Source organism: Mus pahari, chromosome 8 (assembly GCF_900095145.1).
Source record: "Mus pahari chromosome 8, PAHARI_EIJ_v1.1, whole genome shotgun sequence".
Lineage (NCBI taxonomy): Eukaryota > Metazoa > Chordata > Mammalia > Rodentia > Muridae > Mus > Mus pahari.
In genome coordinates this window covers 90032442-90059350 of record NC_034597.1, presented here as the reverse complement: position 1 = coordinate 90059350, position 26909 = coordinate 90032442, and the positions used below count along the sequence as shown (strand labels likewise).

The window sequence follows — 26909 nt, the reverse complement described above, 5'->3', positions numbered from 1 at the left end:
TAAATTTTTTGTTTCACTATAAGATATTGCACATGCCAGCAAGATTTTTGCTAAGGGACCCTGATATAGCGGCCACTTGTGAGGCTATGCCAGTGCCTGGCAAACACTAAGAGGATGCTCACAATCAGCTATTGGATGGAACACAGGGCCCCCAATGGAGGAGCTAGAGAAAGTATCCAAGGAGCTGAAGGGGGCTGCAGCCCTATAGGTAGAAGAACAGTATGAACTAACCAGCACCCCCAGAGCTCGTGTCCCAAGCTGCATATGTAGCAGAAGATGGCCTAATCAGCCATCATTGGGAAGAGATGCCTCTTGGTCTTGCAAACTTCTTGCCAGGGCCAAGAAGTCAGAGTGGGTTGGTAGGGGAGCAGGGGCGGGGGGAGGGTATAGAGAACTTTTGGGATAGCATTTGAAATGTAAATAAAGAAAATATCTAATAAAAAATACACAAAGAAAGATGAATGTGAGGTCTTAGTGTTGTGTAACAGTGACCAAGTTGCCTACTGGGAAATCAGTGACAAACCAAAGTAAGGATATCCCTAAAATCCAATTGGGTGAACTTATGACTTTTTAAAAAGACTTATTTATTTTATGTATGTGAGTGCACTGTAGCTGTGCAGATGGTTGTGAGCCACCATGTGGTTGTTGGGAATTGAATTTAGGACCTCTATTCAATCTGGTTGGCTTCCGCTTGCTCCAGTCAACTCCACTCGCTCTGGTCCAAAGACTTATTTATTATTATAAATAAGTACACTGTTACTATCTTCGGATGCACGAGAGGGCGTCAGATCTCATGACAGATGGTTGTGAGCCACCATGTGGTTGCTGAGATTTGAACTCAGGACCTTCAGAAGGGCAGTCGGCCGTCTAGGCCATCTCGCCAGTCCTGAACTTATGACTTTTATTGGGTTATTTGTGATAGCTGAAAGGATGCAAAGCAGAGACTTCAGTAGCATTACCAAGAGTCTGAAGTTCATAAAATCTTGAGCTGAGCTCTCTGCACAGCTTACAGTCGGCTGGGCGTGTGTAAGAAGAACTCTTCCAGGAAGCCCAGTTGATCTGAGCCTCTTTGAAGCAGCCTGGCTACTCCAGGCCCAGAATAGGTAGGACAGCTAATCCAAGATCTCCTTACTGCTTACACCCCCCACCCCACCCCACTTTAGATTAGAAGCACCCAAAACATCTTGAAAAAACAATTAAAAAAGGAAAGATTTATTTTGGTGGTTTCCGAAGTTTCAGTTCATGGTCATCTTGCTCTATTGTTCGTTGGCTTTCATGAGGCAGAGCGTCACAGCTAACAGGCATTTGTTGCTGCCCTCGTAGTAGGCGAGAAGTAGGAAAGATAGATCATCAGGAGCCACGGCAAGATAAAACCCTCAAAGGACATGCCTCCAGCTATCTACTTACCCCACCCGAGGGTCACCAGGTTGTTTCTAGCTTTCCCCACATAGTGTCACCGTCTGAGGACCGAATCTTCAACACACAAGCCTGTTGTGTTTATTTCATACTCTGACCATGATGGTGCGGTTATTTGACACCGATGAACCCTGGCCAGTGACTACATTCCCTTTTCTATCTGAATACCTCTGATGGGAGAAGGCTGACTCCACACTGAAGTAACTAATTACCCACTTAAGTCCAGAGGAGCTATGACAGAAAATAAATAAAGCATGTGGCAGTTACGCAGTTGGTGATTTTCATCAAGCTAAGAGGGAAAACTATTTTTAGCTTAGCTCAGCCCCAGAGGAAACTTCTCAGCTGGGGAAGGACAGAGAGCCCGTATTTTTGTTTGTTTCTTTCTTTCTTCTGTTCACCCTTGGTTTTGTTCTTCAGTTTTTAACTTCCCAAACAGTTACAATCAAATTTGAATTCTAATTTAACATTTTCTTGTTCCAGAGCCAATTGAAAGTGAATTTAGCTTTTCCGGTTCAGGGCCCCAGTCTTCCGGTCTGCAGCAGCCCGGGTGTAGAGGGCAGTGGTGGCAGAATGTTGGCTACCAGGGCACTTAGTCCAATTGGCAAGGGAACCATTCCATCTCAGAGTGTGTTCGAGCACACGGGAATGTCGTGAAGAGTGAAGATTAACCTCTTCCTATTTATGACTACCCCTAACCTGATGTGGCTCACATTAGGTTGCTGTCTACCAGCCACAAGACCCTGAAGGAGGAAAAGGCCAACTGGGGCATCCTGTCCAGGATGAGAAAGTCCAGTTGTACCACATCCAGCTTAGCAAGAGCTTCGCCGAGATAAACATGGGCACCAATAGGTGGAAGACAGTTGTGAGCATGGCCATGTTCTTCATTGACTTCATGGCTTCCATTCTGATTCAGGAGATGCACTTTGTGAATGGCCCCATCCCTCAGACCTTTGATAGAGACGGGGTGACCATGCAGAGCAATCAGATGCTACATAGGAAGGTCAACCCCATTCAGGACTTCTCCACCAAGTGGGACCAAGACAAGAATGAGTGGAAGCAGTCAAATGTTCCTGCTTCTCAGCTCCTTCCCCACACTCAGCACGGTGGAAGCCACTGTGTCCAATGGTATATGCTAATAAATGACCACTTAACGTGAATTAGAAAAAGTTGATTTTAGACTTCCTTTCTATTTTGAAATAGAAAGGACTAAAACACTGCTCTACTTTATGGCTTCTCAAAATTTTCATAATTCATTTTCATTACTACTTAATAATTGTATATGTTACATATATTTGTGGAGTGCAGCATGGTGTTTCAGTACATGTATACAATACTATGATCAAACACTAGGATCTAAACAGTAGTTTTAATCTTATTTGTGAATGATATTCATGTGTACAGTTATTTCATCTCATTCTGCTAATTCTGGTGCTGAAGAGATGGCTTTGCTATTAGGAGGGTTTTCTATTCTTACGTAGGACCCAGGTTCTATTTCCAGCACCCACACAAGTGGTTCACAACTATCTGTAACTCCAGTTTCAGCAGATTTGAGATCATCTGGCCTTCTCCTGCACCTGCCTGCACACCCATGGTGTACACAAAGACATGCACACACACACACATACATTCCTAAAAATAAATAAATCTAAACACATTTTAATTCAATATTATTCTGTTAGTCAATTTTGCTGTTAATACTATTTCATGTAGTGGGAAAACTGAAGATTTTCAGAGATTAAATGTAAACATATTTGTTAAAAACTAAATACCGCTTATTCCTCTTTGGCAGCTCATGTTTTTATTTGAGATTCTGTTACAGAAAACCGAGGAAGTAAAAATGGTATATGCAAACGCAGTATTCATTCTGAGGCTCACACTTTGTCAAAATACTTTTTGAAACGGACTTGAGCGGTCTTGAGATGGGGATAATGAGTAACCACTGCTAATCCAGTATATGTTGCTCGCTTCTCCTGAGCACATGGGTTGAACATAACATGTGCATAGGCCCACACCATCCACTAGACACAAAGATGTGTGAGCCTGATTTGAGGCCTACAGATGAACAGGAACCCGGGTAATGAGGCTGTAATACCAAGCAGCTTGTGCGGCAGCTGCACTGCAGGGGTGGGGAAGGGTATCAAAGTGCCGTTCTGAGGCTATCACTGAGCTGAACAGTGCTAGAGTTTGCAATTTCACGTAGATACAAAGTTCTATTGCGACTTAATTCTCCAGTGAGGTTGGTACTATAGACATTCTTTTTAAAAAGATTTATTTATGTATTTATTTATTATATATGAGTAAACTGTAGCTGTACAGATGGTTGTGAGCCATCATGTGGTTGCTGGGAATTGAACTCAGGACCTCTGCTTGTTCCAGCCCCGTTCACTCTGGCCCAAAGATTTATTTATTGTTATATGTAAATTCACTGTAGCTGTCTTTAGATACACCAGAAGAGGATGTCAGATCTCATTATGGATGTTTGTGAGCCACCATGTGGTTGCTGGGATTTGAACTCAGGACCTTCAGAAGAGCAGTCAGTGCTTTTATCCGCTGAGCCACCTCACCATCTTGTACTATAGAAAAATACTTTCAATTTTCTTATAGATACTAGGAATAAGATGTTTAAAAAATACTTATGGGCAAAGCATCTTGGATTTTTTTTTTGAAGAATGGCTTTGCATTTTTTTGAGAATAGATCACATTTTTAAAAAGTATACATATCACTGTTTCTTCACATTAAGTTTTGTTTTCTTGTGATATGAATTTGGGACCATTTTTTGAAAATGCAAGTTGCAGATGAGTTTCATAATATAGTTAATTGATTTTGTTTCTATTCATTTTCCTTACTTTTTATACAGTTCCATAGTTTTGTATATCTCGTAGCATAAATCTTATTTTATGTTTACAAAGCACTTGCCTGATAGAAGTTAGTGATCATGGAGTGTTTGTGACTGAATATTAAGATTCTAGGAAAACCTAGGTTCAGTGTATAAGAACCAACTTGAAGGCACCAGAGCAGCTCGCAGGGACAGCAGACCGAATCAAGATGACACAGAGTGCAATTTGTTGGGGGAACTTAGGCAGAGAAGCATGTCTTAGGTGACAGCAAGATCAATGGATCTGTAGGGTCTGAGTCAGAAAGCAGGGAGTGGATGCACTGACTTCATCATAGCTGGAATGCACCCAACTTCTAAATAACATCCAAGATGGCAGGCACATTCAGTGCCAGAGTCTCACTCTAACGCCCCACCCACTCTAATGGGCTTTATGTATTTATAGTGTGGTAGGAACTTGTGTAGAGAAAAGTAGCCAAAATCAGTCGCGGTGGCTGTGACTCACGAAGGCAGTGATAAGGTAGAATTGAATTTCTACAGGGTAAAAAAACGGGACATGATTGTGTTGCTCTAGAATAAATATATTCTTTCAGCTTCAGTATAGTCTTCATATACTTTACACCATAGGCAGTGTTTTGACCTTCTAAAATATAACTTTTTTTTTTTTGGTTTTTCGAGACAGGGTTTCTCTGTGTAGTCCTGGCTATCCTGGAACTCACTTTGTAGACCAGGCTGGCCTCGAACTCAGAAATCTGCCTGCCTCTGCCTCCCGAGTGCTGGGATTAAAGGCGTGCGCCACCACCGCCCGGCCAAAATATAACATTTTAAGTTAGAGCTGTTTATTTATTGAATATGTATGGGTGTTTGGCCTGCATGTTTGTCTCTGTGCCACATGTGTGCCTGATGCTCTCATAGGCAAGAAGAGAGTTTAGAGTCCCTTGGGACTGGAGGTTACAGATAGTTTTGAACTACCATGTGTATTGTATGCTGGGACTCAAACCCAGGTCCTTGGAAGAGCAGCCAGTGTTCTCAACTGCTGAGCCACCTCTCCAGCCCCCTTTCCTTCTAAGCTTGTGTCATCGCACAACTGCCCTGTACCGTCTTCAGATTTCTCATTGTGTGAGGATGACGTCTCGTTTCCTTCAGGACCATTGTCTACTTTATGCTGTAGCCTGACTGAGTTTAGCCTCAGATTTCACTATCCAGTGACTGCCCCCCCCCCACCCATGAGGAATTAGCCAATTTTGTGTGTGTCTGTGTTTGCCAACCTGCTTTTTATGTTTTTATCTGATTGTAGAATATATCACATTATTGTAAGTCGCTCATTCACTTGTGTGTGTCTCATTTCATTACTTATCTTTTGACCATTAGTGCTTGACACAGTGCATATTAAAAATTGTTCATCTAATGATTATGTACCCCCCAAAGCCCTATGTAATTAACATGCTTTTTAAGAAACCTTTAGTAAATCATACCCTTTAACTCAAATGTTAATTGTAATTTTCAGGATATTTATTCCTAAATTGTTTTGGATATTTTGTGTATGATTAATTATCTTTAATACTGGCCCTGTTTATCCTTGCAGCTAATAAAACTGACCATTCTCGCTGTAGCTAATTACTATAAAGTTAGAGCAGCAGAAGTCTATTTCCTGACAGTGTTGGAGGTCACACACCCAAAATAGGTCTTATGGTGCCAGGGGCAGTGGGCTGGCAGGACTGCCCTCCTTCTGGGTGCTTCAGGGGAGAATCTGTTCCTTGCTTTTTGTAGCTCCTGGAGGTTACATGCACTCCTTGGCTTGAGGCCACCTTCCAGAAATTGCATCACTTTGACATCTGTTTCAGGGGTCATATCTCCTTCCCTCATTCCCTTGCCTCCCCAAGTAAGGATTCTGATTGCACTGCGTTTGCTGAGAATAGCCAGGATAATTACCCCCACCCCCACCCCCACTTCATGACCCTCTTAATCACACCCTCACAGTTCTTTTGCCATGTGATTCATCAGTAATTGGGACACAAAGCTGAATGTGGTTTCTCACTGCTATATCCTCACACGTTGGAAGAGAAGGCAGGAGCCTAGGAATTTAGGATCGCCTTTAGCTGCACAGCAATTTAATGCCAAGCTGGGCTAAATGGAATCCTGACTCAAAAAACCAAAGCAAACCAAAGCAAACCAAGACTGAGCTAGGACATTAGGACATGGGCATCATTATGTGGTCATTAATGTATCATCCACTCTGTGGATTAAATTAAAACTTAATTGGTTTCCTAAACTGAGGGTAAAAACAAATTAGTATTTGAAAAACAAACCAAGACAAGCAAGCAAGCAAGCAAGCAAACGAACAAACAAAACCCAAACAAGCAAACAAAAACCAAAGACTCCACCACACAGACTGCAGGATGTTCTGTAAGTAAGCATAAGTGTTCATTTATGTAGAGAGATGACCATAGTCATTGATAGGATACTCTTCATGAGGAGAAATCCCACAATATTGTATAACGAAGTCGTATGCTTTACATTGGAGAAAGAATGTGAGCTTAAGAGGTTAAGCATGTTGGGGGCTAGGCAGATAGTTCATCTGTAAACTGTCTGATACGAAATCACTAGTGTCTGAGTTCAGATCCCCAACGCCCATGTAAAAGCTGGCTGTAGTTGCATGTCTCTGTAACCCTCGTGTTGTGGGGAAGGTGAAGTCAGATGGATCCCTGGAGCTTACTGGTCAGCCACACCAGCCAATCAATGAACTCTGGATTCAGAGAGAGACTGTGTCTCAAAAGATAAAGCAGAGAATGGTAGTGGGAGATAACAGTGTCAATCTCTGGGCTCTACACGTGCACATACACACACCGCATATAGAATAAAAAATGATTAAATGTTGTTCATTGAGTTATTAGTGACATATTCAAGTAGGTGTCAAAGCATTGAGTCTAAATGGTAAAATATAGAAGCTACGGGTTTTGCTATATTTGGGTCTTAAATTAATAAAAAAAAATCACCGTAAGTTCTATAAGAATGAAAATGTACCCGTAAAGTTTAACAAACACGTTTAGTTGTAGCAATTCTTACTTAAGATCTCTTCGATGGAGGATCTGGAAGGACCTCTTGGTTGACAGTTTCTCCATGGCAGATGTGCTCACAGGCATAACGGCCGCAAGCACTGAGAGCTCACCTTCAGCATTAGAATGAAGTGCATTGCTCTCAAGATACCTGGTCCACATTACAGAAAACCATCCTGGGGAGCCCAGCCGCAATGCATACATCTTCATCAGACCTCCAGCGTCCAGGGCTGTGGGACATCAGTGAACAGGGGATGGGATGACTGAAAGAACCAGAGGACCAGGGAGTCTGCTGTGAGAATGTGTTTCCTAGAAACCAGGACTCAAAGAAGGACAATGTCAGTAGACATGCCAGTGCAGAAGGGAAGAAAAATCTCATGAAGTCTCCCTTCTAGACAAAGAACTATAAGACTCTAATGACTGCCGAGAGAGGGAGAATTAGCCTTTCCCAGGAAAGAGTCTTCTAAGGGGTTACCAATACAGATGGTCCTTCCTGAAATCATATACCATACACACACACACACACAATAAAAACAGACACAACAGGATGTATTTTTATATTTGTGCCCCCTCTCTCTATGGATATGTATGTGTATCATCCTCAAAGAAAAAGGTGAGTGAGAGAGGAGGGGCACTATGGGAGGGGTTGGAGGGAATAAAGGGAAGACCAGAAGCGATGTAATTATATTTTAATTAGAATAGACTATATAAAAATAATACAAAAAGATAGATGGCCAACAGAAAACTACATAAAACATTTGATACTTAACATATGTAGCTTTCCACTTAACTTGTCTCAAACTGTAAATGCTTTTGTGTTGTGCCATATGTCTTTTTATTGCGTAGGTATGAAACTGTGGTAAGCAAGGTTTTCTGAAATAGGACGCTTCGGACATGGATTACTCACTTTTTTTTTTTTTTCTGGGGTGGATGAAGCTGACTTTAAATTGCAACACAGGCAAAGTGAAGAGACACTCAATGTTTATGGATGAAAAGCTGAAATATTTTAAATGGTTTTGGTAGGGTAATGTTTGCAGCCTAGATTCTCAAATGCATGGTCTTTCTTTTCCTTTAGCACTTTGCACCTTTACAGGAGCCAGACACAGGGCTGTAAGCTCTTCTTTCCGGGAGGATGTGAGCTCTGGGGAGACACTGATGGTGTTAGCTCCTTTTTGAGCATCTCGGATGGTTGGTTCTCCATCCTTAGGTGTTTACAGCAACATTTAGGCTTTTGTCAAGATAGGCATCTCATGAGTGGTGAGTTTCCAGAGTGTAGCAGTAGAATGTTCTAGTGGCGTTTGCACATGTGCCCACGTGAATCATTTGGAATTGCTAAAATATCACAGTTATTTTAATAGGGGCGCTTAGCTTCTTTGTTTTTCTTCAATTACAAGGGATTCCTAGGAAAACCTAGTTAATGGAACATTCACAAGAAGAGGGCCATGTTTCTAGGAGAAAGGGTATGTTGTGTGACAAAGTGTTTATTGAAAGACCAATTTACCACCATGTATTTATTAATATAGCCAAATGAGAAAGAGGTTGTGTCGTGTTGGAAAACGAGAGCACGGTGGAGAAATCCATCTCGGGCGATGTATGTTTATTAGTCTCCTGATCTAAGAACATTCCCCTACATTGTAGTGGCTTTGGCTATATTTTCTCTAAAAGTTGTTAGAATGGAGTTTTGAAACATGGGTTTATTAATCACACTGAGCACAGCTCTGCTGTACAGGCACCCTTCTTCCAGCAGCCAACGATGGGGCACCTTTCAGTAGCTTACAGCGATGGTGGCGACTTCCCACTGGGAAGTTGGGCTATTTAGCAGGTCACTCAGTTTTATAGAGGAATTAGCTGTTCCTACGGAGTTAGCTGGTGTGTGACAGTCACTTATCCACTGGAGAACTGCCAGAGTTTTGACATCAGCTACTTTTTAGGGTATCAGATTTAAAAGAATTTGTGGGCTAGTGCTTTCTGGAGAAGCTAGAAATAACCTCACCTTAAAAAATATTTATGAGACTGTGGCTGTCAAGGAATGTATGTGCTCCTTGAGAAAAGTTTCCTGAATATCAGGCTCTGTGTATACTGTACACAACTTTGCTTTGTTTAAAAAAATAAGTTCAAACTTATAGGAACACTCAAAAAAAAAACAGTACAAAGCTCTCTCTCTATTTTTTTTTTTTACTTGCTTGTTTGTTAACATTTTCACCAAATTTACCATATAAATCCTGGACTTTTGATTGTCTCTTTTAGTTTTGAGCAGGCATTTTAAGGTGCTTCTACATTTGAGTTTTATATTGGCCCTTCCTGTTTCATTGGCGAAAACCGTGAGGATACCTGTTGTCTTCTGTTTACTTTCTGTGATGTAACATGCCTTCTGATCAGGTCAGCTGCTCATCCTTCAGCTTCCTTGTAGTTTCCTGACTGATTCTGATGACCCTTGACCCCAGCCAAGGCTTAAGGCTCAGTTGGATATGCCAGTAGTGCCAGCTGAATGCAGAGTTAGCCTGACAATGGCATGTGGCTGTGCACGTGTGTAGTATGTAGCCATTAGCTGAGTACAGAGCTAGCCTGACAATGTCATGTGGCTGTGCACGTGTGTAGTGGGTAAGTCATTAAGGGCCCATGAGGTCGCTCAGTGGACCAAGGTGCCTCCTGCTCAGTGACGTGAGTCTGATGACCTGAGTTCCGTTCCTGGAACCCACTTAAAGGTAGAAGGAGAGAGCCCACTCCATGAGGCTGCTCTTTGTTCTCCACATGTGTTCCTGACACCTGACTCCCCACATATAACATATAAAGTAAAATTTAAAGAAGAATAAGATAGAACCGTTTCTTACAGTTCAAACTAGTTGAATCAGGATACTTTAATTCCACATTTTTTCCCCCATGGTGCTGGGAGTAGAACCCAAGGTTTCATGCATGCCGACTTCAACTTTATCACTGAGCTACAAACTTTAGACATCTTCCCCTCCCCCCCCCCCGCTGTTTCCTCTCTTTTCCCCACTTCCCTTCCTCTTCACACCTCCAGATTGAACCCAGGGCTTCATAGCACTAAGCAAGTTCTCTGTCACTGTGGCATATTCCCAGCCCCAGCCTCATGGGCTTGAATATAATAACAGAATCAACATGATGTAATGAAGATTTTATTTGCCTTAGTACTTTAGCATCTAGTATTCAAGTTTGCATAGACAAAATTAGAAAGTTGGCTATTTATTATTACTGATGTCTTCCTTTGAAGGGATTGCTGAATGAATCACAAAGCACTGTTCAAAAGCACTTTAGTGCCATGTCTGATCTCAAAGTGCTTTCTTCTGTTGTTATTGTGGATAGCTAAGCTGACCTTTTTCCTTCTTTCCCTTCCCTTAATATAATTATATACTATAGTATATATATATATATATATATATATATATATATATATATATATATATCATATGATATAATATGATATAATTATATTCCCTGGATCTAATTAAAAATGAAAACAACTGTCTCTAGGTCCATGAAATTCTTATAATTCTTTTTGCCCTAGAAATTTGAAGACATACAAATTATAGTCCTTGTTTGGTTGTGCCTGCATTATTATAACATTTAAGAAGCTCATATATTGGCCAGTGAGATGGCTCACTAGGTGGCTGTCCTGGCCCCACAGATCTGAAGACTTGAGTTTGATGTGTAGAACCCATTTTGGAAGGAGCAGGACAACCATTGAAAGGTTTCATCTGGCATCCACATGCATAGTATATCCCACGCACACCTGGACTGACACATGCATGCACACATAATAGTAATAACGAAAAGAAAAATCAAAAGTCCTCTACTTATGAAACACTTTTAGCTATCTGAAGCTTATTAACTTGCCACTGAGTCATATGAGTTAAAATTTGGTATACTACGAGGTTTCCATGTAGTGTCATGGAGGAATCAACTATGTTAGGCAGGGGTCTCTCCTGCTGGGGATTTATATAGGCTCAGCAGTGTGCATTGCTCACACTCATTTGCCTCAGCTCCCATAGTGGGGGAGAGCGGCTTATATTCTTATTCCTTAACAAGGGGAAGCACGTTGTTTTCATTTTATGATTTTTATGTTCTCTGTGTCTTAATGCTTGGGGAATAAGGGATTAGGAGCAGACTGAAGAATCCATTGTCCACGTTTGAAGAGACATTTTCTGATAGAAGTAATGTGAGAGAGGAAAGGTTGACTTTAGTTTATGGTTTCCATTGGGTCACAGACCATCACTGTAGGGAAAGCCAAGTTCCTGGGCCTATGGCCATGTGTGTGCGTGTGTGTGCGTGCGTGTGTGTGTGTGTGTGTGTGTGTGTGTGTGTGTTTTCTTCAAATGATACCAGGCAGAAAGGAGAGGTCACAGGTTGGAACTGGGGATATGTATAACTTTCAAAAGCTGGATCCCAGTAGCTTACTTCTGACTCATTTCAAGAAAGCTCCACAACCTCCAAACAGTACCATAAGGTGAGGCTCAATACTGTGCAGGGCCATTTCATATTCCAGCCTCAACAGCCCTCTCAAAGGTGCTCCTGCCACATGCCCTCCGAGGATGTTATGTGGTAAGGCTGGCTGCTTCCGAGAGTTGTTAGGCTAAGTGATTCCTGTGTTCTCTAGTGTGTAGTGTGACTGAGTTGTGCTGCTGATGCTGGAGCTGGATCTACAAGTGGGCGGGACTATGACGGGGGTCACATGACTTATGTGTAGTAGATACTCAGTGTGCGGTGAATAGTGTGGGATAACCAGTGTGAGTTGAGGCAAGGTGTACAGGGAAGGAAGTGCTGTCCTGTTCCCAGTTCTACGTTCTGTTTCTTCTGAGAGGCAGGAGTGGTCCTAAGGTGGGGGGAGATTTCTAGTGCCATGTCTGGTTAAGTGATTCTTATCTACAAAATGAAGATGGGGTTATTATCTAGGGCATGTCTGAGGTTACCGGAAGCCCTGATATTCCGAAGCATCGGTTATTTTCTGATTCTTCATTTGAAGATGATATGAGCTACAGCTTGTATTGCTCTGGCTCTCTAGTGAAGAGTTACCTTCCTGTTGGTGACAGCAGGTGCCGTCTACGCAGTCCTCAAGAAGTCTCACCCTCCTTCCATCCACGTGTGACGTTGCTTTCTCTGGGTGGCTTTTGACATTGCTGCAGTGCTGCTCACCTTACTGTTTTAGCTGCTTAGGAGTACACTGTGCTACAGGGAGCTACTGTGTCAGAACGTGTAGTTCTATGTGACTTCTTCGGTGTCCCCCACCAGGTCTCTGGGAATGTAGATGTTCATCCAGGCACCTGGTCTTTACGGCCTCAGTGCCTGCCGTGGGGATAGGGCAGACTTGCTTCCTACTACCTAAATACCTTATTTTTGAGCCCACCGTCTGATTACAGAACTGGGAAAGTGCTGGTTCCACTTGCCTACAAAGCCAACGCTATACTGGTCTTCCTGCTTACAAGGAACACAGATACTTGATTTCTTTAGTTTGGGTTGGGTACCTGTTACTTCCCACTTAAGCATGGACTTGGTGAGGAACCTTCCTCTTCATTCCCATTTTACTTCATCCTTCTAGGCTCAGTTTCAGCAAAAGTCCATTCTTGTCCCTTAGTCCAGACTGAGCTTTCTGTCTCTTTCTGTCATTGGATGTTTTAGTCTGTAACATGTTGATAATTTTAAGGTTTGTGTGCAAGCCTGTGTCTCTCACCACATTTGACTTCTTGATTATAAATGGTGTAACTCTATAATATCACCACAGCTCAGCTTTAGGACAGCCAGTGGTTGCTCACTACACAGGAATGACAAAGCAATGGCTTGTCTCCTCCTGAACTTTATGGCGTGCCAATCAATGGCTCCTTAGCAAAGCTCTTGGCTTAGCAGAACAATGCCTCAAATTTTGCTTTTGTTATTACATTCTCATCTAAGCATCATCTTTAAATTAATAAAGGTTGTTTAGAAAATACAAACTGAAAAAGACACTTGTGCAGTGATTCTTAAATCCCTATACCCATACCTTTGAAAAAATTTATAGTGTGCATTTTCTCAAAGTTCTCAAGTATGAAGATCCCAGAGTAGGAAAATCCAGAAAATATTGCTTATACTAGTTCCCACAGATCAATTATCAGATCAAATGGGCTCTTGTTTCTTAGGTAATCTCTACCTCTGGTTCTTTAAGAAGGAGTTTAGTAAGTTGTCACAAAACTCACTTGTCAGTCTGACATCCCGTTTACTGTCTCTGGGTCACCTCCAAGCTTGCCGGGCCGTCCCTTTGCTGGGAATCCCTCAGGAGTGGAGTCTGAGTCATGCTCGTTAGCAGCAAGGGTATTCTCGGTTCTGGGTGGCTAAGTCTGGGAGGTTGAGAGCATGAACAGGTGCACTGGGAATGGAATTTACCTCACTCAGAGGGAGGGTCAGGCAGGGAGACAATGAGGAGCCCTAATTACGTACAAAAAAGCCTTCGGGGAGCAACTGTCCAGACCTATAAAAATGAACTGGGAAGTACAAGACTGGACGACTCAAAACAGAGACAGCCATCTGCACAGATAATAACCATTTGGTTAGTGCAACTTCCCCATCTGTCCCTCAGTGAGCCTGGAGCGCTAAGCTGGCCGAAAGCAAAGGCACCAAAGACAACAGCGCCCCTTCAAAAAGCCCATCGGCGCCCCTTCTCTGTGATGCCAGCATTCCGTTCTGCCCTATAACCCACTGGCGCCCCTTCTCTGTGATGCCAGCATCCCGTTCTGCCCTATAAACAGCTCCAGTGACCCTCTGGTTATATTTGAGGAAAAGGAACATCAAAAAAGAAGACATCTTTTGGAGTATACACTTGGAAGAGTGAAGACGGGTGTGGGGTGTTTGAATAATTGCTTATTTAATTTAGAATTCAGAGAAAGGCCTTTTGTTGAACTCTTCAAAGAATCGGAACAACATTAAATTTTTTTTTTTTTTCCAGAGCAGAAACTTGTCAGCGTCTAAAGCTCTGTGTTTGTTTCTTGGTGAGAAAGTGTCTAATTGTCACTTCTTGTTGACAGAGTGAAACCAATAATTTCTCATCACAGAGTGAGTCTCTGAAGAGACGCAGCTGTAGCTCCAGTGGAGCTGCGGAGACTCAGCTGACAAACATGTCAAACTTCCTTTTTTTTTTTTCAGTCTTCACTTCGCAGTGAACGACACCAGCGTTGCTTGTCTTGTTTGACTTCCTTGTTGGAAAGTTTAGGGTGAAGTACGTCTCTCTAATCTTGCTTACAGGTGGACTCTGTGGAGTTTCCTTCCTCCAGTTGGCTGTTTGGGGGTTCATGATCATGTAGATTGTGAAATTCACCTGAAGATCTGTTTATTCGAGTCCTACAGGAATCTTCTGCACTCCAGGAGTTTTACAGTTTTTCATTTGTTTGTTTTAAATTTCTCTCCATAGTGTCATAAGGGCTTCTTGGGAGAAGATCTTATGAGCATTCTCTATTTTTAATCAGCTTTCCTATAGTTTTTCTTTATTAATTCCCCCCAATCTTCTTCAATGTCTTTTGTCTTTCTTCTCCATCCCAACCTCTGCCTGGGATTCAAAAGCACTGGTTCTAAATTAATTAATTAATTAAAAAACAAACAAGCAAACAAAGAAACAAAAACCATTTCGGCATCCTTTAAATGATGTCTCTTGTTTTGTTTGGTTAAACAGCCTGCGTGGTCTTGCTCAACAGTGGCAGTTCTCACAGGTTTTCTTTTGCTAGAAGAACTGTTTAGACATTCTTACCCAGCGGAGATGTTCGTGTGCAGGTGAATATACCCTGCTCTTCAGGCCTGGAAACCTTGGTGTTGCCTGCAGAGCAGGAGATCCAGGAAGCTTTGGGTCAACCAGAACCACTGTTTGGCAAATAAACTCCCGAAGCTCTTTCCTGTATTAGGTCTTTGAGAGTATTAGCTGAGCCTTGGAGGCGCACACTTGATGGTTACAAAACTAGGATAATTTTCAGTGATGGAATAAAGAAGGGGAGGTTGGCTTTGCCTTCACGGGCACCTTTCTTACTGTTTAATTGAAAGTAGAGTCTTCTCTCATACAGTACACACCAACCACAGTTCTCCCTCCCTCTACTCCTCCTAGCTTCCCACCCTCCTCCTCACTCCTCCTCTTTTCCTCTTCAGGAGAAGAGCAGGCTCCCAAGAGACAGCAACCAAACTGCACAAAGCAAGATACAATAACACAAGGCACATGCCCTCATATCAAGGCTGGGCAAGGCAACTCAACAGGAGGAAAAGGGTCAGAGATAGACATGTTCATATTATTAGGCGTTTCACAAGAACATTGAGCTAACAGCCACGACATAGACACAGAGGACCTGGTGCAGACCTTTGCATGCCCCATGCTTTCTGTTTCAGTCTCTGTGAACCCATGTGAGCCCTGCTTACTTGATTCAAAGGCCTTTGTTTTCCTAGTGTCTTCCTTCCCATCTGATTCCTACAGGCTTTCCTCCCCCTCTTCCATGGTATTCCCTAATCTCTGAGGGGAGAGGCCCTCCTCTGAGGGGGGGGGTCTCAGACCCTCCTCTGAGGGGGAGACCTCCAATTTGAGCCTGCTAATTTCCATACTAATTTATTTGTAGAGTCGGATAAGACTTTTATGACCTAATTAGTGTTCCTTGATCTTTTACCTAATAGAGGAAATCATTAAGCATATTCATATCATGAATATGAATTATTAATGATGGCAAAAGGCTAATGTTATTTTTGCTTTTCACACTTGACCCCCTCTTTGTGCCGTGAGGTATCCCAGCTTCTCTTGGTTCTGCTTTGCTTTTTGTATGTTTTCTCTATGTGTGGGTATGGGACAACAATTTGACATTTACTGGGTCTTTGTTGAAACTGGTGTGCTTCTATCCGACAGACTGCACCATTTCTAACTGAAGGAAGAAAGTCAACGTCGCGGTTGATACTTTTGGATTGGGTTTCTAAAGCACGTCATGCTATGCCACGTGATTGTCAGGGTAGTTGGCTAAGCAGGTGGGGCGGAGTCTTGATACCGATTTTATAAATGTGAGAATCACCAGGTAGGCAACATGCTGGTGACCACACAGCACCTTTACTGACGAGACTGAGCTAGAGCCAGGGTATAGTTCTGATCTTTGATCCAGTAAGCCGTGTTACCTCCTCAGCGGGAGACCACCGCTTTCATAGAAGGCTGGAGTGGAAAAGCATTTCCTTAAGGGTCGGCAATCCTAAGCTTTGGTGACCTGGCTTATTGTCACAGGGCGGTGCCACCATTTTTACACTGGAGTTCCAGAAGGCAGAGTTGGTGGTTCTCTAGTCTTTTGCAGTGGCTGTTGGGTTAGGAAAATGTGCCCTTCTGATGGGCCGTGTGCCCCTACTCTGTCTGTCTCAGCTCCTGGCCTAATGAAAACAGAGCCTGGGACAGCATGGTTAAAGGTTTGGTTTGGTTTGGCATCTGCGTCTGCCCTGTGGCTTTACAGTGCATCTTGAGAAGAGCGACCTTAGAACCCTGTCCTGGGCACCAGTTCATGTACTTACTAATTCCTTTAAGGGACATTTTCTGTCTTCCTGGTAGTTCCCTTAATCAGTTCAATATTGCCACTTAGTTTTGTTTTTCTTATGTATGAATGTATGTATGTATGTATGCTGTATGTATGTATATATGTATATGTGTGTGTATGTGGCTTAGTTAGGGTTTTACTGCTGTGAACAGACACTATGACCGAGGCAACTCTTATAAGGAAATTTACTTGGGGCTGGCTTACAGGTTCAGAGGTTCAGTCCATTATCATCAAGGCAGGAACATGGCAGCATCCAGGCAGGCACGGTGCAGAAGGAGCTGAGAGTTCTACATCATCATCTGAAGGCTGCTAGCAGAATACTGCCAGCTAGGATGAGTGTCTTAAAGCCCACGTCCACAGTGACACACCTACTCCAATAGTGCCACTCCCTGGGCTGAGCATATATAAACCATCACAGTATGTATGTATGTATGTATGTATGTATGTATGTATGTATGTATGTATGTATTTATGTGAGAATGTAGTATATCTGTGTATGATATATGAGCACTTGTGGTATACATATCAGTACACAGAGAGGATGAAGGAAGATGGTGGGTGCTATGCTCTACACTCTGTCTTATTTCCTCAATCAAGCTCTTTCCCTGAGGCTGTCAGCCAGCAAGTTGGCCTTAGCAGTCCTCTGGGGCTACTGGTGTCACTGGACCACGCCTGGTCTTTTAAAAATTCTTTTCTCATATGATACATAAAGACTACAGTTTCCTCTCCCTCCACTTCGCCCAGTCTCTTCCATCTCCCTCAGATTCACTTTTATCCCCTTTCCCTTCAGAATAGAGTAGGCCTCCCAGGGATATCTACCGAACGTGGCATAACAAGTTACAGCAAGGCTAGGCTCAAACCCTCGTAGCAAAGCTGGGTGAGGCAACCCGGTAGGAGGAAAAGGGCCCCAAGAGCAGGCAAAAGAGTCAGAGACGCCTATACTCACATTGTTAGGATTCCCACAAGAACACCGAAATGCACCACGATAGCACATATGCAGAGGAGCATGCGGGCTCTGTGGTGGTTGGTTCAGTGTCTGTGAGCCCGTAAGAGCCCTGCTTAGTTGGTTCTGTGGACTGTGTTCTCCAGTGTCCTTGACCCCTCTGGTTCCTGCAATCCTTCTTCTTCCTCTTCCTTGCCATTCCTGGAGCTCCACATAATGCTTGGCTGGGGGGTCTCCACATCTGCTCTTACCAGTTACTGGGTGAAGCATCTTTGATGATAGCCTGGGACTGAACTATGAGTATAACAGAAAATCAGTAGGAATCATTTTATTGACTTTTTTTTTTTTTTTGTCCAGTCACTTTTGGTTCTATCTTAGGTCCAGACCTGGTTTCTGGCTGTCCATATGCCTGACATTTTAGTTACAGTACACAATTATTCTTTATTAAATTAAAAAAAAAAAAGAAGCACTCAGAATAAAGGGGTTTCATTATGGCATCTTCATACATGGTTTGTTTTTCTTTTCTTTAAAAAAATTAAAACTACTTTTATAATGACATTTATTTATTTGTTATTTTTCAAAACTGAGCTTATTCAATTGGTAGCTCCTGTTTTTGATTTGGCAATCTTTTCAGGTCATCATTTTCAGTGATCAAATAGTTTAAGGAAAACGAATTGAAGGCTTTCCTGGGAACTGTTCATGGTTTAATATACTCTCCCAGGGTGTTTCTGGATATGCCAACAAGTTTAACATTTTAGGTTGCTCAAAATATATAAATGCATGGTGATAATCTGTATGTGAGGCCTGGCTCAGCAGTGGCAGTTTGCATGACTAATGTTCTTCATATGTACATGTATACACATGTTCATATGTGTGCATGTGTTCATATGTATGCAAATTCATCTGTATGCACTTGCAAGTGGTGGCCAGAGATCAGCCTCCATTGTCTTTTCTCAGGAGCTGACCATCTTAATTTTTGGTCTCACACTGCCTGGAACTTTTCAAATAGGCAAGGCTAGCTGGCTGGCCAGGCCCAGGGACACTGTCTTTGGCTTATGAGTGCTGAGGTAATAAAGGCCCACCATCACAGCAGCTTTTAAGATCTGCATTCTGGGGATCAAATGTACAGGATGTTTGTGAGGCAAGCACTTTGTCTACTGAGCCATTTCTCCAGCCCTGAAGAGTCATGGATTTAGGCAGGGCCGCCGTGTGTCATCATTGCATAAAGACTGGCTCATGATGGGTGGGCATATAGAAGACAAGGAATGTGTAGCAGGGACATTACAGTCTCCCGTATACTTCTGCCCCGTGTTTGTTTAGGGCAAACCTTTGATAAAAAAGGCAAAAGCAGCTTTTCCAGTATTGGCGCAGGTGAAGAATGAGTCCATTCAGAAAATGAACAAGGTGAGCCAATACAGAGAACAGTGCTGCCAACATCCTTCCGGAAGAAGGTTGTTTATCATTTCTCTATTATATTTTCATTTTTGCTTGTATTCTGTTTCCTGGCTTTATATATAGCGTGATGTACCTGAGGACAATTGGTTCCATTCATAAGAGCTGAAGGAAGTCTTTGATATTAAGTCAAAACTTGGTTTTGTAGAAAATGCTAGTAAAGATTCATCTCATGAAGCAAGCATCACGCTAGCTTGATGCACTTACTCTTCATGTCGTTTTTTTTTTTTGTTTTTTTTTTAAGTCAATGTATAATAAGAAACACACTGGGAGAGTATATTAAACCGTGAACAGTTCCCAGGAAAGTCTTCAATTCTTTTTCCTTAAAAAGTCTTATTTGGCATTTCACTCAAGACTAACTGAGAACTGTGCAAAAACAGACATGTTTCAGCTGGCTTCATGAGCTTAAGTGTTTGTACTGTGGAGTTTGAGAAAAATCCTCCCTGTACTGTATCCATCTCCTCTCTCAGATGTTCCCCAACCCCCAGCCAATTGCAAAGCATAAAACACTCTATTACCCAAGTGGTGCCATCATCTTAGCTCAAGTTCTGGTTCCCAGAAAGCACATACGTCCCCTGCCTAGATTTCCATGGTTCTTATTCTCCAGCTGGTTCGATATTTCAGCCTTTATTTCTGCAAGAAAAATGGTTCCCAAGGACACCAGAAATCAAAGAAAACTTCACAACACAAATGAATGAAAAAGTGAGCAGTTTCCTTTTGTTCTAAGCCACACAGAGCAAGAAGACAGAAATAGCCTTTAAAGACTGTTTACCGGAACAATGAATTCTTCACTGTAAGTGCAAGGGGTTCGGGGCCAGCGGTCCAACCCTTCTAGGGCTGCTGTCTGGTGGTGGCAGTTCACATAGGTGATGAACTTGAGAGTGAATGCAGGAGAAATGGGAAGTGCCAATGACATCTGTGTGTAGGGAAGCCTCTGGCTTCAAGATGGTGCCTAAGTGGTGTGGCTGTTATTTCCTGCTCGGAAGGTTCAGTCTTAATATTATTCTTAACGTTCATAGGTCTGAAGAGAAGTGTCTGGGGTCTAGTCCCTCTTTTTTTTTTTTGAAGGGTTTTGGTCTGGGGATGTCTTTCCATCTCCTTTAGTTTTTATCTTAAGCCTTTTGTGATCGATGTACATGGGCTCACACAGGTTGATTTCAGACATCTGTAGCTATTTGTAGGTAAGTTGGTGAGTTAGAAATGAATAGTTCTTCCATTCTCGTATTAGTTACCAGGAAATCCATTAAAAAGTGATGTAAGTAAGATCGGGAATTATTCCATTTAAGTACAATGTAACACATCTTCAATCTTAAGCATAGGCAGAGCCAATTACTGTATTAATAATCAGCTTCCTATTTATCAACTGAATGTGAGTTTTCTAGGAACTCACTTAATAACAACACAGTTAGATTTTAGAATAGCGGAACCTGTCATGTTCCTTCAGCATTATGAAAAGTTTTTTTTTTTCTTCCCTTTTCACCTTCCTGTCAACATTGGTTGTCATTGACCCTTCTGCTGATTGATTTCCTGACAATTCTGAGGCCATCTCTCATTGTCCTTTGGGTTTTGTTTCTATGTTGGTTCACGGTGTCGGAAAGTTTAAGTAAGTCCTCCCTGTTATATCTGTAATTCCCTTGCTCCTTTGTTTTGAAACTGTCAAACCCTCTGTGCATTTTGGAAGGGGGCCCTTGGTTCTTTCCGTGAACTGTTCTTACATACAGTTTGGATCTTATCAGATGTGTGGTCCACAAATATGTTTTGGCATTTTCCTGGGTGTTTCTTGGGTCTCTTGGTTGCTTCTTTGGCTGTGTAAATTTATCTTAGTTTCATGCAGCCTCTTCCGTCTGTTTTTGCTCTTGTTGCCTGGATTTTGGGTTCTAAGAAAAAGCTGCACCAACCACATTGAAGCCACTTAGCCTTTATTGATACCGTAGCATAAATTCCTGCATGGGTGCTGTCCAATTTCAATAAACATGTTCACAAGAAGAACAGCTTTATGAAAGATATGTTCTATATTGTGAAGTACCAAGTTTTTGAAAGCATTTCTCACACTAATAAAATTGTTGTAGTAGAAATTCTGCAGAGAAATTGGGCTTCCACACTGGCTCTGCAGCTTAGGGCGGAACATTTGTTTAGCTTGTATGATGCCCCACGTCTAGTACCATCACATGGATTTCAGTTTTTTCTACTATTCAAACTATGTCTAATTTTCCATTTGTTCCGCATGCGCCTGTTTGTTTCTCACCCCTGCCCCTATGAATTTGTATGTGTGAGTTTCTTATCTCAGCTGTGAAGAAGGAGCCCCTTGGATTTTGTTTCCTAAGTTCTAGCCTATTTGCATATTAGTTTTTCATTCATAATCTGAGTTTTAGAACTTGGTGTTTTGGTAGCAGCCAGGGAACTCAGCTGGATTTACGGCAAGCTGAGCTCATCTTGGTCAACATTTTACAATGTGGGTCAACTGCATTAGCTTCTTGGACTGAAAACCACATCATACCTTAGCATCGTGGCATTCACAATGGTGAGAAAGTTGTTTCTTTCAAAATAGTCACTTATTTCTAGTGGTTAAAAAAAAAAAAAAGGGAGAGGTGCATTTTAGGCCTAAAATAGTAGAAGTCATCATTTATTGGAGGTGTTTTCACCAAATTCTCTATAAAATGCCGACTCATGTGTTTTTCTTCCAAGTCTACACACGACTATCAATGCCCCTTTGAAGTGTAATTGTTCTTAGCAAAAATAATTATATTCTGGAGTTCTTGTTCTAGAACATTTTGTTACAGGAAAGGGTGTATAAATATACTCCCAAGAAGAATTCAGCATCTGAGGTTCTAATTCTCAGGGAGCATTCTCTCTCCCAGGGCTGAGGGGTAGGAAATAGGTGAGCGCAACCCAATTTATCATCTATGAATTTATCTTCTGTGAACTCGACTGGGGACTAAGACCACGTCTGGATGCTGCAAATGGAGTAGGAGAGGTTGAAGCCAAGAACGGCCAGGGAGACTGTTTGTGACCCACAGGGTTAGATCAGCCTTCTCACCAGGGTGATCTATTTATTTGTCTTGTCTGCTAGGAAGGGATGCTCATGCTCTGGGCAGCATGCTGAAGGCCCTCCAATACTTGAGTCCTGGCCAGTGGCCCCATTTCCAGTTAGATAATTACTGTTCTCAAGAGGACATGGGAGTAAATTATGGCTGGGCTGCAGAGCTTCAGGGTAGGTGTGTGTGTGTGTGTGTGTGTGTGTGTGTGTGTGTGTGTGTGTGTAGGGTTTCCACTGATAAGCAATCCACTGCACTCTAAGAGACCATTTCCTGTGTTGATTGCTCAAGGTTGATATGCTAACTTATGTGTATGTGTGTGCGCTTGTCGTCTGTATGTGAACCACATGCATGCAGGTGGCCATGGAGTCTAGAAGAAGGCTTCTAGGTCCACTGGAGCTGGAGTCACAGGCAGTGAGTGGATTCATGTGGTTGTTGGGATCTGAACATGGGTCCTCCGCAAGAGCAGCCTGCACTATGACTGCGTAGCCATTTCTCCAGCCTTCGAAGGTTGGGATCTTAATAACTCCATATGAGCTGGCTTAAATCATTTCAACTTTTTCTTTTCTTTCCCCACTTCTCCTTCCTTCTCATTCCCCCCTTTGTCCCTCCCCCCCCTTCCTTTCTGTTTCTGAGATAGGGTTACAGATAGCTCGGGCTGGCATTGAACTCTAAACCCTCCTGCTTTAACCTCCTGAATGCTAAGTCCTGACTCACCATGCCTGGCTTCCAGTTTCTAATGACTGCCACACACTTAGAGTTGACTCAAGATCTGTTGTCTCTTTTTCCAGCTCACTGTCCCCCCCCCATCCCTCTCCCTTGTTTCCTTTGCTCTGTAATATGGAGTATGATCGGGCTGGCCTTGAACTTGATCTCCTGCCTAGTTGTGACTCTCAGCACTCTCCTCAAGCTCTGGTTTGTGATGGTTTCATGCAACTCCACTTTACTTGCTCCTTTTGGAAATTTTTTTTTTTCCAGTTAAAAATACCTTGAGTTCTCTTCCTCTTCCCCTGGAAGGATCAGATCTCATTATACCTGGGCAGTTCATAAGAATCTCTTGAGGAAATTGACTGCTCTTCTGAAGGTCCTGAGTTCAAATCCTAGCAACCACATGGTGGCTCACAACCATCCCTAATGAGATCTGACTCCCTCTTCTGGAGTGTTTGAAGACAGCTACACTGTACTTACAGATAAATAAATTAATAAATCTTAAGAAAAAAAAAACAACAGAATCTCTTGAGGTATAATTGATCAGGGTTATTTGGAACTCTTTCCGATTGTGGCTTTTGGGATCCAATTATGTCCCCTGCTTATCACTTGGAAATAGAAAGTCTCCATTCAGGCTGTGTAAAGTACATCTATGACCCTCCATTATCCCCTTCAACAAATTCCTCTGAGGTCCCATATGGATTTGACCTGTAGAAGTAAGGGGGTGAACCGGATTGGGGGGACAGGAGAGGATTGTGCATGGCTCATTTCGGAAAAGTGCTTCCCTGACAGACAACCCGAGTTCGATTCCTGGGACTCATATTTAAAAAAAAAAAAGAAAAGAAAAGCAGATACAGTGGCGTTCATTTAGAATGTCGTACACCTACAGGACAAGACAGGCCCTGTCCCACCATGTTAGAAGGTGAGAAAGGACTCCCCAGTATTGTCCTCATACCTCCACACACATTCTGTGGCATTCACGGGCCTGCATACTCTTCCATGCACCATACACATGCTCAACACACCATACACACAGCTTTTTAAGAAGTGGGGAACAGGGCTGGTGAGATGGCTCAATGGGTAAGAGCACCCGACTGCTCTTCCGAAGGTCCAGAGTTCAAATCCCAGCAACCACATGGTGGCTCATAACCATCCGTAACAAGATCTGACTCCCTCTTCTGGAGTGTCTGAAGACAGCTACAGTNTACTTACANATAATAAANAAATCTTAAAAAAAAAAAAAAAAAAAAAGAAGTGGGGAACAAAATACTACCAGGAGGAAATATGGAGAAAAGTATGGAGCAGAGACTGAATGAAAGGCCATCCAGAGACTGCCCCACCTGGGGATCTACCCCATATACAGTCACCAAATGCAGAAGCTATTGTGGATGCGGGAAAGTACTTGCTGACAGGAGCTGTCTTCTCAGAGGTTCTGCTAGAGCCTGACAAACACAGAGGCGGATGGATGCTCACAGCCAACCATTGGTCTGAGCCTGGGGGGTCTCAGATGGGGGAGTTGGAGAAGGGAATGAAGAAGCTGAGGGGGTTTGTAGTCCCATGGGGGGAGCAACAGTATCAACAGGCCAGACCCCCCGGAGCTCCCGGGGACTGGACCACCAACCAAAGCGTACACATGGAGGGGCCCATGGCTTCAGTGGCATATGTGGCAGAGGATGACCTTGTTGGACCTCAGTGGGAGGAGTGGCCCTTGGCCCTGAGGGGGTTTGATGCCCCAGTGTAGGGGAATGCCAGGGCAGGAAGATGGGAGTGGGTGGGTGGGGGAGCACCCTCATAGAGGCAGGGAGAGGGGGATGGGATAAGAGGATTTCCAAAGGGGAGACCTGGAAAGGGGAAAACATTTGAAATGTAAATAAAGAAAATATCCAAATAAAAATTAAGCAACCAAAAAGGGAAGGACACACACGTGCATTTGTTGATTCCTCCCCTGTGTGACACTGAAAAGAAATTCAAACCGTAAAAAAAAAAAAATCTAACCATGATTCAGCCCAATACTTATGCATCATAATTTACCCCCTAAGTGTCTTATTTTTGTTTGTTTTTGTTTTTGTCTATGTCTACCATGCTTTACAGTCTTTAAATTGAAACTGCCATGTAGTTAGATGGCTCACAATGGCAGGTGGCAGCCCCCACTCACTGGAATTTCTGCAGGGCCCAGGGTCTCTTTCGTAGAAGACTCACTCTCTTTGCTTTCTTATTTCTGCACCTATGTACAGTGCCAGTCCCCTCCTGGTCTCGAGTGGGATTACCGAGCCCTTTCATTGGCCGCTGAAGGGTTTAACGGAATCAGGCTTTATATCAAAGTCTTACCTGTTGTCTTTGTGCTAAAATGTGTTTTTCATCATTCTTCAAATTCTTCTCCTCCCCTCTTTTGTGCATAAAGGGTTCTCATGTCTGCCAAATAAAACCCCGTTCTTCATAATCCGGCCCAATCGCTTCTTCCTGCATGGCCTTTCTGATCCCTCTAGAAACTATAATCTGTGTTCGGGGCATAGCACTCTTCGGTGCTTTTCATACTTGACATTCTCCGTGGTGGTTATTTGCATCTGTCTGATCGCTCCTAAGAAGAGACATCATATCATGTAATTTACTTTTGTGTTTCCATAGCTTGGAGCAGGGTACCATTCATGCACACTTAGTACTGAGTACTGAGTACTCAGTAAAGACTCTGTGTTGAATGAAATGGATAACTGCAAAGCTTCAGTCTTGAACAAAGCACTGTCGGAGTTAACACAGCTAAAGTATGGCAGGCACGGGGCTCCCAGCCTTTGGGAGACTAAATTGCTGGTCTTCTTGGTGCTACTGCATTTTTTCAATTAATTTTCTGCTGTGATTTAGGAAGTATACCTGTTAGCATAGTTGGAAGGACTTTTCCTCATTTAACATTATTTCAGTAATGTTTTCCACATAATGTTACATTTTCTTAGAGCTGCTTAGAATCCGAACACTGGGAGGGGGCTCCACTCTTAGCACATTTATCCTTACACAGACTTCGGGAATAAGTGAGACTGTTGCACAAGACTTCAACAGCGTTTTGATTGTCCTTTCAACTCTAGCATGGGAAGAGGGCAGAGCTATAAAGAGGGCACATCATTGCTTAATAGCTCCTTTTAGATTGCAACATAGCTTTATCGGCGATACCAACACCTGCCAAATGTTCTTAAGCAGTTACATGAGAAATCACAGGAAATAGTAGCATATAGTAGAGGGACTGTGGGCCTGTGTTCCAGTGGCTTTCCATGGAGATCTCTGGCCCGGCCTGGTTCGAGAGTTCCCGAGAAGGGGAGCGAGTGCTGGGAGGGAGGGGAAGTCGCTTCTACAGCTTCTGCTGCTGATGTTGGCTCTACCTTCTCTTCAGTGCTGTCAGGTTACAAGGTTACTCCCAGTTGCCTTGCACTAAGTCGGGTAGGGCTCGGCTCACAAGAGGCTGACTGGAGAGTGAGGAGTGCGGCAGTTTCAGGCAGCGCTTCCGGAGAGCAGGCCCAGTTTGGGGGGTAATTCAGGCTTCCACAGTAGGTACCTCTCATTGGCTTGGACTGAGAGCTTGGGGGAAACCTTATTTGCATGTGGGAAGGCTTGGTGCTGCTCCTATGAGACTGGTAGCGACACACACCTCTCCTGGGGTGGGGGGTGGGAGGCTGTGGAGGCAGTAACTTCTACAGGAGCCAGGGACCCAGGAGACGTGATTGAACACCTTCTGTCCCATGCAGGTGGAAATCACCGCACTCATCAGGTCACTGGGGTTCTAGACCTTTGCTCGACTGGAGACCAGGCTGTCTGTGGGCAGCCCACCGCCCTACAAGGGACTATATACATCATAGTTATATTTATATAGTGCTCTGAATGATATGATCTCCTTGTGGACAGAGAGTAGAGGTCTCTCTCTCTCTCTCTCTCTCTCTCTCTCTCTCTCTCTCTCTCTCTCTCTC

The 26909-nt window shown here is 43.1% G+C and overlaps 1 protein-coding gene and 1 pseudogene across 2 annotated transcripts in view; both read left to right on the top strand.

Moving 5' to 3' along the window:
• The window catches only part of Tbc1d4 (TBC1 domain family member 4), a 162207-nt gene that overhangs the window by 30809 nt on the left and 104489 nt on the right, over window positions 1–26909 (top strand). The window lies entirely within an intron of this gene.
• On the top strand, window positions 1978–2572 carry LOC110325687 (annotated as a pseudogene).